The sequence below is a fragment of the Eleginops maclovinus genome, chromosome 15 (assembly GCF_036324505.1).
Source record: "Eleginops maclovinus isolate JMC-PN-2008 ecotype Puerto Natales chromosome 15, JC_Emac_rtc_rv5, whole genome shotgun sequence".
Lineage (NCBI taxonomy): Eukaryota > Metazoa > Chordata > Actinopteri > Perciformes > Eleginopidae > Eleginops > Eleginops maclovinus.
The window spans coordinates 14051995-14069152 of NC_086363.1; the positions used below are offsets into that span (position 1 = coordinate 14051995).

Genomic DNA, 17158 nt, shown 5'->3' on the forward strand with positions numbered 1-17158 from the left:
TTTTGAGACAATAGCTTCTCCTGAATGATTATTGCACTTAAAAAGTGAATGGAGGCAATGTGAGAGCAGCAAGTTTGATTATTAATGGTGGGTCTCTATCTCTAAGGCCCTAATTGTTCTCTGCTGATTGCGGAGCGTTCTGATTAAGAAATGCCATTAAAATGGATGTGTTTTTCAATGTTAAATAGCTCCTTCAATCAATCGATAATTACATAGATGATTTATTGCTGAGGCTCATTTTGACATCTTTACAATAATTGCTATGGTACAACTTTTTTCTGTGCGTCTTGTTTATGAGAGATCAGCTTCTTGTGCCAATAAATTGAAACCGTTGCTATGATAATGTGTTAATGCTATAGCTCAGCCCAAAAAGGATTTCACAACATTTCAGTGTTCCACATTTATCCATATCCTGAAAGATGACTGTTTTCAATTTTAGGCGTTATCTGTCTTATTATGATGTATTTATACATTATCAGTTACTGTGGCAGGTCCCTCCATTTAAAATATCATTCTGTTGTGACTTTTTGGACTCAATATGCATGCTTTTCATTATAGATAGGCAAGTAGTAAAAGGGAGAGACCAAATATAAATCTATAGGGAGAAGTCAATGTGTAGTTCATGAATATGCTTTGTGTGGAGTAAATGGAAAACATCACTTAATTTCATGCAAAGTAAAACATTTTTCCAGTGAGGAAAATGTACCTATGAATTTTATGTTTTGTTTACACATCACGGCTCTGAATTGTGTTTTAGCTTAGTATAATACTGGTATTAATTTAAATGTTCGCATTAAAGCCATTCTCTACTGTAGCTTTCTATAGCATACTATAAGTATAAGTAGTAGTATTATGAGTATGTTTGTAATTTTGAATTATAAAACCAATTTATCAATGGATAAAGAGAGTTGAACAGCAGAACATAATATATTTGTACAATGTTCATTATAATTGCTTAAACATTTCTAATATATGCACAGTTGGACACTAACTTTTATTAAGCAGCGATACATAAACAAGCATATGTGAGATTTCTTTCTTTTTCAAACTCCCAGTGCAACTGCATTTTCAGCTACATAAATTAATGGTGGAAAGAATTGGTTTCATATCAGCGGGCTACTGTCTTTTATCATCCTCTCGAGGAAGATTTGGCAAGCTAGCTGTTTCCGTTCTTGCACAATCATCACAATGGAAATCCAGCGTAAAGGTACATGACTTCTTCCACCATTTTTCATCTTAAAAAGAAAAATGCAGTCAAAATGATGTGCTACAGACTATTAAATCTGACAAGAGGTGTGTGACTTGGAGGTAGAGTCAGCAAAACATGATGAATGAGCATTCAATAACATTTTACTTTTGAAAAGGTTTGCCGGTCTGCTTTTCCTCAAAGTTGGACAACTCTGCAGCCCATCCGGAGAGCTGTCTATAGCATTGGTGTATTCTTTTGAATGGGAGCAGATCCTTCAAACTTTTTAATTGTTTTTTGAAAAACTACTCAAACTACGGTATTTCAACTGGTACATTTCCCAGAATGACTTTTGAGCAACCCCATGGAGGGCACATGCAATGTTTGGCTGTCGACAGTCAAACGAAAGCCCAGTAATCATAATGAAAGCAGAGTGAAAGGTTATCCAACTTACAACATGCAGGATTCACAGCCATTAATGTAGACATGGCCGTATTACGTCCTGGTTTATTGAGGCTGCTCTAGAGAGGACAAGTTAAAGCTCTGTGTTCTATGATGGATTTCTATTTGTGTCTAGAAAGAAAGCGTCTTGCTCTTTTTGAGTGGATTCTGCTAAAGCTTGTTATTTCCACTTGTGTTTATCTGCAATGAAAATGTCATCTACATTTTGATACATTTGAATGAGAAAAATAAATCACCAAAACATCAAAATGATTCTGACTGATTCAGTCCTTTGTCTGCAACATTGATCTTTATTTCTTTCCTTCACTGTGATTAAGTCAAAATTCAGAGTGTAAACCAGGATTTGTCTTCACTATTTAAATAAAAAACACCCTTGTACACTGATTCCAAACAACACTCTTTCATCCAAACGCACACAATGAACTGGATGTGGTGACTTCCAAAGGCTGCCACTGCAGAGGAGTCAGATGATCACTGTTTTTTTTACAAACACCATGGCTGTTGTTGCGTACGACAATGAGGGCCTTTGAAGTGTCATCTCCCATGCGAACCCTCTCCTTTGTCTTCCTCTTAAAAACAGCAGAGCCTTCAGTTTTGCATAAAATTGTAGTGTTTTTTTTTAATATATACCCAGGGATTCATTTGCTACAAATCCTGGGAAACTTCCCAACCATATGCCTTCACTTTGACCTTTTCTGCTGGCAAATTATCCGCAATTGACCTCTGATGTTCTCTTAGGACTGTTGGAGAGTTATTGAGCGTATGTCTCTGTGGAGTCATTTATCTGTTCTCTAAACCAAAGATTACACTAATAAATCTCTTGATGCAGATTGTTCCACAGTTGAATGTTATTTTTTTCCTCATTTTGAGTGAAGGGATGCCCGAGTTTTCCTCATTAACAGATGGCAGGCATGATAACATTAGGGCCAGATTTATAGGCATTTTAATTTCATTTGCGTTCTAAAGCCTCACCATATTCACAAACTGTAATTGTTTCTGCAGGTGTAGACGGCAATACTCCAAAGATCTAATTTGTCTGTGATGAGCATCCCCATCCACCGGAGACCAAAGGTACGGTAAGATATGAAAAGCTCATTATCTTATGTCCCAATAAACATTTTATTATGCCACAGGCAAGCCACACAGAGTGAAACAGAAGCACAATAAAATGAGTCAGTCATGTTCTGCTTCATCATTTTATTGTGTGCCTGTTCTCCCATAGAAACTATTTTGGACAATTGTCATTTTACTAACATTATTGTTATTAAATGTACCATAATAATAATGAACCTTAGTCTTGTATAACCTGACAAATTCCACTCCAATCTCAATGCTCAGCTCTTTTTCCTCATGATGCATCTTACTGGGCGTTAGTGTACATGTTTTCTATGGTGAAGGCCATGTTTAGTGGGGGGTTGATTATCTGGAATGATTAGATGTATGGCGCAATGAATTAAGCTTGACCACCCTGGCGTGTTTGGTAAATGAGCAATGTCTGCCTTTGTGTTACTCCTGCAAGAACCTCGCAATTCTGATAGCATGCAAAACCAAATTGGTCTCCAAGCAATTATGGGGTTGAGTCTGATCTCGGGTCATTGAAAGATAGGATTACTCCTGGATCGCAGCACCCCAGGAATGTACAGACCCCTCTGGTGGTCTGCTCACCGCTGATGAAATGGAATTGAATTAATGGGGTTGCCCACTGCGAGGACTGATTAGAGCGACGTACTGCCTTTGATCCCAGAGCGAGGTGACCGGGTGCCACAGGCACATGGGGTTGGGGGTTGGTCTTTGTGTCTGTGTGTCCGAGTGTGTGTGTTTGCGCCCGTCCTGGGTCAGTGCATCACTGATGAGCAGGACTCATTAGGTGTGCTATTTGCTGCTGGGGTTCAACCCTCACTGGGGGGCTTCAGGTGTAAAAACATTGCGTAGTGTTTTAGTGTGTGGCGTACCATGGCCCATGTGGTCCAAAGCTGCGGTGGTCCATGCTGTTCTCAGTTTTCACGGTGTAGCAAATTAACTGTGCTGCATACATTTTGAAATTCTCAGCTGCGATCACACCTGCAGCTCGTGTTGTGTAGTCTGGAATATAGTAGTCAGATTTTTGTGAGGCTTTCGAGAATAACTCGCAAAAAAGAATAAAAATCCCCAAAATAAATTTTTCACTGGAATTGACTTTAAGTAAAAAATATTGTGATGAATCCTAAAGAATGCGATTTGATGAGGACCATTTGGGCACAATAGCAGGCCTCTGTACACCAGGTAGTCTGTACCTCAGCCATTAAGTCACCGATATACTCTAATAGGGTTGCAATGCTAAGTTAATCAACAGAAAAATGATTGATGATCAATTAATAGTCATTTTCCATGAACACTTTCACTAGAGATGTCCTAAATGTGTGTTCAGTTCTCCTAATTTTAAAGTGATTGTGGCATCGTGTCTCTTTTCATGACAAGCTTTTTCACCTTGAACAGCAGGACCACATTCCTGCATTCTTATAACACTTTGCACAAACTGACACAGAATTTGAGCAACCCCAAACTAATCTCACCTCAACAGTGAAGCAACAACATATTCCAATCATTTATAACCCAATGTATAGTGGGATAAAATGACAGGTTTTAAAGTTATTGTTTTGGCATTGAAATGCTGCTCTGTGTTATAATGATTCCATGGAGAGTTTCAGCTGAAGTGACTCTTATTTGTAATGTCTCGGAGTTTGTTTGCATCTTGGGGGAATATAACAAGAAAGGTGTTTACATTTTGAGGCCCACTATTTGATACTCTGTGTTCAGCCCATCTACTTGCTAATCTAAAATGTCTGTGGGAATATCTTATGGCCAGTGGTTACCACCGCCGGCTGTAAATTGTCACCATCCGTCTCCGTATTCCCATAAAGCTCAGAGTGGTTTGGGTTTTTCCATTAGTTGGTATGACTGTTCTTACTCCAAACAAAATGCATCCTTTTTGCTTGGAATAGGACACAGACTTGCATTTTCAGGCTGCCTTGGTGTGGTTATTTGTTGCCAAGCCAAGTTTCAATTATGTTGTTCTTATTAGTGCTTAACAGAGTGTGAGTGATGCAGAGCTTGTTCAAAGATCCAGAAGAAAGAATATAATTTAAATAATCGAAAAAATAAAAAATCAACGTGATCCAAAATGGCTCACTGCCTGCCAAACCTGCCACCTGAATTTAAGCTGCAACACAATACGATTTGTTTTTTCTTACCACATACCTTGGGAAGTAATGGTCATCATCGTCCTTGTTTGCCCGGCAGTGTGCTGTTTATGTTGGGCCCCCAGACGGTAAGCTGGGGCTGTCTGTTGGAATCATTCTCACGGCCACCTCGAGTAATGATAGATGACAAGCTTCTGCGAGGAGGAAAACAGGTCTCCTGGTAGCACGCAGCGCCACTCAGACAGAGGTGCCATCAGCTGGGTAGGGGGAGGCAGTGAATAAAAGACCGGAGGGGACAGCAGGGGAATCCGGAGGGGACTGCAGCACCTAATGAGATAGAAAGCTACATCTTTCCTGTTTAGTAGTGTAGTAAATTATATTGAGGCGTGTGCAGTGACTCCTTCTTGTCAGTAATCACTAATATATTAATCAAGTAGTCACCTTTTTGTAGCTGAACATGAAATCCCTGTTTCATGCCTGTCTGCTGGAAAAACTGAGCATTACATTTTTATTAGTCCATTATTAATTGTATATGTGCAATGCGTATTCATTGTGCTAAGCACCTGTTTGGGAGGTCTCTCCGGAACATTAGGGGCAGGGCTGGCATGTCGTATGACAATGACAAACAAAGGAAAACGTGTACCACGTTTTACCTTTCCATTATAAAAACCTTAGCCGAGGACTGTGGAAGCAAATCCACAGCTAATTGTGTGCAAATCAGATTTGGGGACTCCATTTACTCACAGACCTTGAGAACATGTCAAAGTATTGGATGATGATTTTTGAATAGTTTTTCAAGAAACTGGCCTCAAGATCCAGAATATATTTTTACCATATGGCCTTTAGTTGTTCAGGAGGCACTTTGCTGAAAGCAATTATTATTTTCATTACCAATTTAAGTGATAATCCCTTCTAATTATCATCTATTTTTTTTTTAAGGTCAGAATTGTTTCCCCCCCAGACTATAAGGGGGTGTCTTCAAGTGTAATTATCTGCAACCAACAGTCAATACAATTAAATAATATTCTGTTCACAACTATATCAAACAGAGAAAATCATCAAATAATTTGATTAGAAACACACCAGCCAGCATTTGACTAATACTAGAGTCACTAAAAAATTAAAAATCATACTTTTTTTTCTAAAAATAATGGCAATTCGAGCAGTTGTTTTTTCAGAAATCTTCACCATGCCACCACATCGGGGTAAAATTAGTATCAATACATAACATACATTTTTACATACTTACCTCACTCCATATTGCAACCCATTAACCATTTCAACCAAAGCCATAACTGGTATTTATTAAAGAGGAGTTGTCAAGAACTCTAGTATTTAATAACATGGTATTAAAATATAGTTTTCGCTTTTTAAGAATGTATTATTCATCTTGTAGAAATGCAATAATGGATAATTACAGGCTGTGCCTTTGCACACATGTGCCTCTACATAATGGAACACCCTGCTGTGTGGGGATAAAGTTATTAAAATGCACTCTCCTGTTTATTTGTAGACGCAGTTCATGGCCTGTCACGGGTCCTCTTCTAGTGCTACATTTTTCAGCACAGTTAGATGGAGCAGAAGTAGCCTTATATAAATCCCTGACTTTGAGTCTGCTTGATGGCGGCCTCTGCCTACCCATTATTAAGACCGGAAGGAAGCTTCGCCTGCTGACAAAGGGGGAAAATCCTTGAAGGGCATTTATCTGGACACAGTGCAGTAAAGTATTTAGCTGTAGAGACAGAAAATGAGGAAGGGTAGTTCTGGGTAAAGGTGTGTTCTAAGCACAAAACTGATATCACTAATGATCTGACCTCAGACCTGTTTGCCATGAGGTGCATGTCTGGTATTGCTTCTGCTGCGGAGAGCAATCAGGTGTGCAGGAAGGAGAGAGAAGGAGCAAGGTTGCGCCATTCATGAGATGACCTGTGGCCATCACAGCGGCCTTTAATGATAAAAATGGCGTCTTCTTTTTTTTATTTTACGTGTGTCACACAGCGATCCGGTTCACCTGCCGTAACTAGACCATAACAGGGGCGGAACATAAACACACATGCATAAACACAGCCAGCGTCTCGCGCTGTTGAACGGACCCGCTTATATTCTTGTCACATAAATGGCGAGGCATTGTCTCCTGCTCGCCCCCGGGGTGATTAAGACGTACGGCACCGCAGGGGGTCGGCCCATGGTTAAAGGGGCATGGAATCCGAAGAGGCTGACACACTCAAACACACACACATAAACACAGCAGGGGTTTTAGCATGGCATCTAATCCAGGCCATTGAGGCTAATATCTGTGAATGGGGCATGCTGGCACTTTGAGCTATGCTATCAGTGTTGTCTCTCTTCCTTAAAATGCCCCCCCGAGATCGCACAGCATAAACACTAGGAAGAGGAAAAATATGTAACTATTTGTAAGTGTCCTTACTTTGGAGTAGAGAAGTGGAATAAGGGCAATACTCCCGCGTTTCAAGTCATTTAAGTCCAGCTGTCACATCATGTTTGGCTCATAAGCTTTCTACTTTCATTTGAAGATATTTCCCTCTACCTGCTGTGGCTTTATGATGTTACCATCGTGTTCTCATAGTGATGTTTTAAACAACCAAATAAGCTTTTTTGTTTGGTATATCACATTTGTAAATTATAATATACTACAAAAAAGCCTGTTTGCATTTATTGCAGTTTCATTATAAGCTTTCTGAAATGAAAAAGAAACCCTTTTCACTTGTCAAAGTAACATTTTTCACTTTTCACTGGAAGTCCAGGTGACATTATCAATGTTTTAAACCTACTTTTCTCATGACGTTTATACTAGAAAACCTCACTGATATAAATATCTCGCTGTCATTTGAGGATGGGCAGCAGTGACATTGAGCTACAGACAAAGAAAAAATCCATCTTAAATAAAAATAAAAACGGCAACTCATTCACATGGCCTGGCTTTTTCTTTATTGATAGAATATGGGATTTCCAAAGAGCTTTCATAGGATGTATTCGTTTATTGAAATCCTTTCTTTTTTTAACTTAAATTCAGCTGAGGAATGTAAGTCGTACGCAGTCACCTAACTCAAAGTAAGCTGCAAAATGTTCAGCATCAGTAGCTGTCCGTCCATCCATCTATTCATCCACAAAATCCTGTCAGCCATGCTTTGCCTGAGCCCTCCTTTGGTGAAGATGTCCTGCGGCCTGACGATATCAAGCTGCAGGCTTTGGCATTTCAGGGCATGTTGTGTGTCTGTCATGTCAGCTGTCTTATTTAAGAATACCTAAGCGGCTCCTTGTCCTCGGCCTCCATGCAAGTGATGCCATATTGATTTTTATATTGTGTTTCTGGCTATGAAGAGGCGTTATGGCATGACCAATATATCCAAGCTTAGTGTGTGTCATTAGCTGCCACGCTATTGTAAGATACAGCAGTTATCACGGCAGATGAGGTATATTGTTTCACTTAAATTTTTCGAGCAGCACTCAACTTGAGTAGGGATATAAAACTTGTGTGCTTCAGGAACAGTTGTAGATAATTTCATCTTTGCCGAGCATTATATCATGTAACATTACTCTCGTCATCATTCTATTCACAAGCTAGTGTAAAAAAGGCAGTAGGGTTGGTTTATTTTCCAAGCAATAACACATTGTTTTCTTTCACTGTAACCTTCATAATAATGATGGCACATATAAGACAGAGCCTTGTGCAATATAAGATTTAGATAAAAACCGGAACTAAGTGCGTATCCTTTCCTCTTCGTTGCTCACTGAACTCGGCTGGACATTTAAATTGTTTAGCTGACTCAAGCTGTTTGATGGAAGAAAAAAAAAAATCAGATTTCCTCTCCATTTGCCTTCTGGGTCGAGCATTTGCACTGTGCAGCAGCGGCTTCCTGTCCAGCATCAGTTTAACAACACACTGGTGTTGTAGCCACAGACCAGCTGCTCCAGCCCCTGCCAGATTTACAAAGATACATTTGAAAGGAAGCAATTTCCATGCCTGGTATGAAAACTCCTTTTTAACCTTTAATTACTTCGCCGCTCTGTAAGGACCCAATGTTCACTGCTGAAATTAATTTCCCAACAGGGACTCTTATCAAAGAATTCAGATGTACCTTCTTATCATCTGCGGTCAATAAGTGTGAGTAAAAATGTACTCTGATTTAATTGCAAAGTATAATCTGTCAAAATGTTATTTGGATATCTCCCTAATATTGACAAAAGCCGAAATAGCCATCTGCAGAGTGTAACTCATTAAAGCACATATCTCTGTCCATATGTAGGGGACGCCTCAGATGTTTTATGGCGTTTTCCACTGCTGTTCACAAGCGTGACTACGTGCCAAGGATGGCGTGCGCAGCCTTTCTGCTCGAGGCAGTGAAAAACTTAAACTGCATTTTCTACTTAAACAGGGACTTGAGAGGCTGCTGTCATTTATCTGAATGGTTATTGCTGAAGACTTTCAGCGGAGATGAGAGGCCTAATACAGGCATTAAGTAGTAGAGATAGAGAGTAGAGATTAGTTGTATGCTAAAGGTCATTTGCAGTTATGCATTTAGCCGGGTCCTTGAAAGTAAAGATTTGTTCTTCAGCTTCTATCTGGCCTTAATGATAAATTCAGGCAGCTTTATCAGTAATTGCATATCATCATCTGCAGGTTGTGCACATGACAGACTATTAAAGGGCTCCTTGTGCAGTTCTATGTGTGGGACATATGTAGTGCAGATGTCAAAGCATTTCTATAGGGGCTCAACAGAGGTTACCCCATACTCGTAAATGTACATTCCTGCTCCATATGTGTTTGACCTCAACTCTGCCCCCAGAGTGTCTTCCAAATTCTTTGCATATCCGTCAGGCAAACATATATCAACTTTCAGTTTTAACATATTTCTGAAATAATCAAAATTAACATCTAGCCACACACACAGCTCAGCAGTTTTCCCTTCAAGTTGTGAAAAATGAAAGTACGGCTGGAAAATGACTTTTTGAAATGTGTTTTGATATGAAAAAAGCAGAAATGATTCTATAGCATAGAGACCTGTGCAAGTAAAACCGTACAGTGCGGCACGGTGCAGTTCCGTGCTTTGAGTGCCTAGCTAGGTGTGTTGTCAGGAGTATACTCCAGGTAAGAGCAGGTGTTCTTTGCTTAGGAGAGCAGTTGTAAAGAGAAACCCTCTCCTGCAAACAGCCTACTGACCTTGTGTGGCTAAACCTGGCTGATGAAAGAAAAACAAACATGTCAGTGAATCGTCCATCAGAATACTGCACCCTTCTGTGCAGATGTTTTGCAGGTGTTCGCTCTGAGGATGTCACCTATACTTTACACGCATATGTATTGATTTCGGACGGCACATTGTGCGATTTAAAAGCAGCAAGTATACATTCACTTCATTCTGTCTCAAACTATTTTCTCTGCTGTTTCATGTCATCATGTCACTTGTGTTCCACAGATGTTTGTGTGTATAATGTATTTTTCCTGTGAGTGAACCTCACCTGCTTTTATCAAACCCACCTACTGAGATCAGATTCAAGCAGGCATGTCGAACACAACACCACTGAGTCGCACGCCAGGAGCAAAGCATGCTGGGATGCAGCGTTGCATACAGTGCGCTGCTCTGTGACGGCTGTATGGGCGAGTGATTTAAGTTGAGCCGTCTCCTGCAATTGCTGTAAATCGGATATGGGTTTATAGTCCACGGGGTATTTTGATGCAGCTAAATAAGTGTGATGTGTTTTTATGAGATTTCCCCAAATTCTCTGGCGTTTATCTGAATAGATCCGTTTCAAGCTGTGGTAAACCTTTAGATACTTTTTAATGTTTACGATATTAACAAAGTATTAGATTTCCTGAGTCCCACTGAAAGATCATGTCAGAAACTGACATTAACAATAACTTGTGGACTTTTAAAATCTCAGTGCCTGAAACATTGGGAGTGGAAAACATAACAAAGGCATCTTTTGTTTAAAGCGCTAATAGGCATAGAGCCGTTTTTCTGTATCAGCATGTTTGTTTGACTGTGGTATTTCATTTGGGAATAAGTAATTTTTCAAAGTTGTTATATAGATACTTTTTACAGGGCAAATTAGAGTTCATAAATGTTTTCTCCCTTACCTCTGGATTTACCATCAATATTTGAAGTGCAAACTAACTTGCATATCTAGCATCGATTTTTGTAACACCAGAAGTTAGTTAGGCCTTACTTTACCCCAGATATTTTCCTTTTCTCATCCCCATGGCAAAAACACGGAACAAGTTTTTTGAGGTAGAAGTTACACTTCCCTATCATCTCTGGGGAATTACGTTTTTGACATGCCTGGAGTGATTTCAGCACATCCAAGAAAAGAGCTGACAGGGTCACCAACCTGAGATTCCTCTGTCCCTTCCCTTACACCTGTGCAATCTGCACTTTGTTCTACTCACTCTTCTTTTAAAACTACTTTTTTGTAAAAAAAAAAAAAAAAAAAAATCTTTACCAATCCAGCCACTTAAATGCTGAGAGCGCCTCTTGTTTTGGTTGTGAAAAATCAATAGCCATTATAGGAGGGAGCCAGAGAGCGCAAGAGAGGTAGCCCGTTCAGTCAGACTGACCCTGCCTGACGGCTGTCATCTCCCTTAATTGCTTTGCTAATATCATCCCCACTCAGCCTGGATCTAGGTCATGAAGGCCCCTCTGCTGGAGCTGACTGTAGGCTGTCCTTCTTCATGATCTCTCCCTCTCGCTGCGATTTTTCTCCTCTTTTAAGGCCATCTCAATCAGAATAAAAAAAAGAAAGCACAGAAGGAATACGAAATAGATACATTGTTCCTTCTTACGCGATGACCCCAGTTTGGATTAATCCAATCAGAAACTTTTTTTTCCTCCCCGGCAGTAGATAATCATTTATGCACTCTGCTCTATTCTGGGATGCGAAATAGGCTTGCCAGAATTAACCTTTTATATTTCCCTCAGGTGATGCAAGATCTGCTTTTTCTTTGTCTATCAGTCTCTCTGCTGGTTGAACCTTCAGGTCGGACTACAAAGCTTTTTACAGAATGACAGAATTGACTATTAGTATGATGCAGTTGACATGGTACAAACTTAACTGCTGTTATTTAGCAGGGTTAAATTGTGTTTAAAATAATATAAAGCTGCAGTCAGTAACTTTTATGTATAACCACTTATTTAGAAGGAATGAAAGAAATCACCTTGTAGGCCAAGGGTGGCACATTCAAATGTTCAAAAGTAATGTGTAATTAGGATTGATGTTAACTTGTATTTTCTCCGTAAATCATTTTTAACACCCTAATGAAGTCTGGAAAGCCAACTGCATTAGTAATCGTTCCAAACAAACCGCAGTGTTCAGTCTAAGATCAGTCAATCCTTCAATTATTTTTACTATCAAGCATGTCTGCACAACAACTTTTTTGACATGAAATCAAATGATTCCTTCCAGCTTTAGTTGGCAAATGGGTGCTGGCTAAAGAAAGCAGGAACAGTGGCATTGGTGTTTCTGGTAGAGAGGGAGAACATTATGTGAGTGTTGAGGATGAAGCACAGAGCAGCCGCTGTCTGCCTCATGAAAAAAGGCAATATTGTCTATGTAATTTAATGAATCGAGGTTTAGAACATTTTTTTATTTTTGCATAGCTGTTTCACTTTTAAAAATAGTTTAATTAGCACTAAACATGATTCCTTTACAGTTCTATTATAATACAAGTGTTAAGGAACACAGTATTATTAGGATCTTTAATGAATAACTCTAAGTCTGCCCAGCAACATGGACCAAATACTGTCACCTGAACAACGCAAAAAAATAGATAGAAGTTAGAAGAAGCAACAGTTCTCGTCACTGGGGTGTTGCTCAGTCCTCTTGGCTGCAGCTTCTGTGTTGTTTACATCCACAGTCGTGGCTACGGGCAGCCATTTTAAACAAGGTACCAAAGCGCGGACGGGGAACAAGGGGCTAGTAATTGTGTCAGCGGCGGTACAGCTCTGAGCCAGTAACTGTCAAGACCTCATACTTTCCCCCCGCTCCAGGTTTAATGGAGCATGTGAGGGCCAAGGTGTGCTGCCCTGGCCCCAGCCTAGGCTCTGTTCAAATGCTGTCCCGTCCTCCTCTGATAGGCACTGCGGAACAATAAGCCTAAGGTGGAGCAGCTGGAGAAAGCATTATTGCAAGACGCTTCCTGAAGGTTACCATTTCAGCCTCACTGCCCAACGTTTGCTTCCACAATAAGACACCTCTTTTCATGACCTATAACAATTGCAATAACCCCCATTTTGCGCCTCAAGTTGTACTGTTGAAATTCACCGTACATTTACAACGGATGCATGGGTGCAGCTTTCACACCTTTTAAGTGCAAAGAAGCATTTGGAAGCTAAGGCTAATGGTCTGATGATCCCTCACTTTGAGACCAGGCAAAGGTATTTTACTACTACACCATTCCTCGGTGGGCTGTAATCTTGTGTCTGTTGGCCCACAGTCGCAGATTCCAAACACAATCCAATCGAAGCTTCCGTTCATGGTACAGAGTGAAAGTCCAGCTGTCACACAAACTGTTTGGTTTGGAGGATCTTGGGAACTGAATGGAAGCAGACCCTCTGGGTAGCACAAGGCCTGTTGTTGTGGAGTTGCTATTGGTGGGAATTATGCCCAGATTTCACAGATCTGTGGTATCGCTGTTCAAACCACATCCAGGCTTGGTAATAATGAGCTTTTGACTCACAAAGTCACATTTCTCATTCACATTTTCTCTGCTTGCGTTACGCCAGCATTTTCTCTGACAGCTCGCTGAATTTCATTGTTGTTCGCAACACGCCCTTCTGCCCTCATGATAGCAGAATTTTCACTTCATTACAGATAGTGAGTTAATTATCTATCAAATATTCTAAACTATGATGCCACCTCATTCAAAACTTCAAGTATTTGATAATATGTGTAACTGGGGCTTTGCTGTCAGTTTTGTGTGCTTCTTTGTCAACATTGTTAGAAAATGTTACTTGTGATTTTCTTGAAACCCTTTCTGTGGTGCCAATGAATTGCTAAGCATTCAGTCAGAGTATTCAATCTTTAATCTTTTGGGGCAAATAAAGGCTCAAGTCTAAATGAGCAAATTGTAGAAGTCTTTTGGTACTTTAACTGTAAAGTGGCTCTGTGGATTGCAAATGATTTAAAGTGTAGAGTGTATAGTGTTTATTAACTTAAGGAACTCTTTAACGTTTTGATTTATAAATTGGTGCCATTCACACTGGCCTCAGGTGTACCTTTTTCTTCATGCTTCCAATGCATTGTATCCAGCCAGCATGCAGGCCTGCTTGTTTGTGTTCTCATGTTGCTGAGCCGAAACCTTTTGGTAGCTCCTCAGCGTTTGCCTCACACTCTATACAGATGTGAATGCCAAAACAATCAGATAGCAAGACATTCACATGAACACTCAGAGGTTGAATTTGTGAGTCAAATGTCCCCCCTTTTCTAACCTGGTAAACAGATTTCGAAGATGAGCTTGTTGAGTGTCGAATTCTTTGCCATGCAGGGCCACAGGCTCTCGGGGGAAAATAAACAGCGGTATCTAGGATTGAAGAAGATGACAAGGCTGTATTAGAATGATCTTTCCATCTATTTTCAAATAGCTTCATTCATTTTTTTGCCTGGATTGGTCTGTGGATGGTGTGTATGTGTATCTGCAGGCAACTGCCAGTTATCACATCACCAATTGTCTCCCATCAGTCTGTAAATAGGAGTCGCTTCCCCCACAAAAGTGTTGAATGTAAGAGGCATATTCTTTGCCTCCTTACAAAAAAAACCCCAACCCAGCAAGACCTTTTTTGCTTTTTAGTTAAACCTTTGTGGTTTATCAAGCAAGTCTGTGTTCTCTTGCTTACATCATTTGGCCGAATGAAATTGGTTCAATCACTTCTTAAACTTTTTTATATAGAGAGATGTGTGGAAAAAGCAGATAAAATGGGGAATTTCACCTGAAATTAGTCCTGACACACTGTGACATCAGAATTGCCATTCCTCATCTCTGGGTTGTTATTGTAATGGGAGAATACAGCCAGAGAAGTTTTGCTGCTGGCATGGCTGCCTGTATGGCTGCCTCTATGGTGCAAACCTATTGAACTTTTGTGATAATCCACAAACCCTTGCACAGCCGGAGGTGAGATGCTACATACTTCATGCTGGATAATGGACGCAGAATAGATTCATTCAGGTCATCAAACTGTTCCGTCACTATGAAAGATGACATTTTATCCACGCTCGAGGTGGGCTGTTAGTCCACCACTTTGTCCACACTGTTCATACTGCAATATCCAAAGACTTTCAACTCAAATTGTCATGACATTTTTTACACATGCAATAAGAAGAAGGATACTAATTTAAAGGGGAGGAATGGCTAATGTTTTTTTGTTTTTTTGGTAATGATGTTTACAATTGAAAAATGCCACAACACACCAAATAAGTCAGTGAAGCATTTTACATCAGTACAAGATGAACCATCACTAATTCTAGCTACACTGCAGCATTATCAGTTTCTGTGGTTTGATTATTTATAGCTATGTGTTTGAATTAACATTTTATTTTATTTTATTGTATTCTATAAACTACTGACAACATTTCTGTGTTGGAATTCAACAGACACTGATGACTGCCATACATGTAGAGATTGAGATTTAAAATTTTGGAGTGGTCTCTTAATTTTTCCTGGAGCTGTATATTCATGAGCCCTAGAGAACGAATCCTTATAACCTCCAGCAAAACCAGCTTTTAACATATGTATTCTTTCAAACACTTTGGTTTGGGGCCAGAATTGTTATGATAACCTCAGATGTACTATGTATTGTGTGCTCAATAGAAAATGTTTGCATATTAAAAATCAATTAGTGATAATTAGCATTGTCAGTGTAAATATGTTACCATGCTGGTGTTAGCATTAATTCAAAGCATAACTGTACCTCGATGCATCTCCCATAAGAATGGCTGCAGACTTTTAGCAATCATTCATGTTATATTTTAGAACATTTTCATCTCATTTCCGCATGATTTACTAAAATTGAAAGGTATTTCCCAAGGAGAATTACAATAACAGGTGTTTTTTTTCTGGAAACCAAATAATCACCATTCAAAACCTCACGTCTACGTTACTACTAGTTTTACAGATCACAGAGAGGAGCTGTTGAATGTCTACGTATTGTGTAACTCTTCTAACCTTGCATCCCTCGGATAAGATTTACTGCACCGCTTAAATATTTCAGCCAAAGTACATACATGCAATGACCCCTAACTTTTATATTGCAATGTCACTTGTCCCCCGGACAGAGAATTTGTGTGAATGTGATATTTAATAAATGAACAGGACAGTTCTTTTTCCCCAAAGTCTTTGTCATGTTAGATGGATGTCTCTCAAATTATATTTTATGATTGGGCTAATTGAAGTGGCTAGTCATTATTTATGTCTGTGGCAGGCGGCTTTACTACCTCCACTTGAAAGGAACGTGGAGAGTGTGACATCACGGAAGGACTAGCAGCTTCCTTCATTACTCAGGGCCTCACCATAATCTAATTTTGTACTTGTATCAGTCGGTCATCCAATGAAGTTCCAGGTCTCGCAAGCAGTTTTCAATAAGAAAGAGGCGGAGATTCAAGACATTACATCTCTGTGTCTGATTAACCTTCAGGTTAAATCAAATCCATGCCATTTATTGCTTTTCAACTTCTAGGTTATATCATTCTTAATAGGTTTGTGATAAATATTACACGCATAATGAAGAAAATTGCAAGCCAGGAACTCACTTGCTCTCTCTTTATTATATCTAATTAGATATTCAGCTGAATTATGTTTGTTTATCACATAATTAATTAACACCATCACATTATAGCTGGCCTTGACAAGAACAGTCCATAGACTTGTCTGTTCTTGCTTTGAGCAGTCGTGTTGTTTTAGTTTCCCCATGGTTGTGATTTCATATGAAATTCACTAGACAATTTCCAGTTTATTACTGCAGTGTCCGGGCAGTCCCTGATAAGATTAACGAATGTCTATGAATCATTGCTTGAGAGTTTTGTGAGGCTCCGGTCAGCGGCTCAACGTGGACAGCCAGGATTGTTCACAAGCAGTACAGTGCCCTTGTGATATGAGCAACTTTACAGAGACTGCCCCTGACTACTGATCCAGGACTGCTGTGACGTCTCTGAGATTCTGCTCCGGTATTGGCTGAGGTTTGGATTGGGAGCCTGGGTGTGATGATCCCTGATCTCTGGAGAAGGCGGTGATGTGCCTTTGGGGAAAACACTCAATTTCCACTTTAAGATTGAGAAAGGCTAACGCGCTCTGGCCAAGGCACTGAACTCTTTTTTTTCTTGCTTG

General features: G+C 39.8%; 1 protein-coding gene across 2 annotated transcripts in view; it reads left to right on the forward strand.

Moving 5' to 3' along the window:
• LOC134876682 (kelch-like protein 29) overlaps positions 1–17158 on the forward strand; it is a 191683-nt gene that overhangs the window by 7646 nt on the left and 166879 nt on the right. Inside the window, exon 2 of one of the 2 annotated variants that reach the window (XM_063901738.1) lies at positions 2651–2724. The gene's annotated coding sequence lies outside the window, so the exon portion shown is untranslated. The remainder of the gene's footprint in view (positions 1–2650; positions 2725–17158) is intronic. The other variant, XM_063901737.1, reaches the window with a different exon arrangement.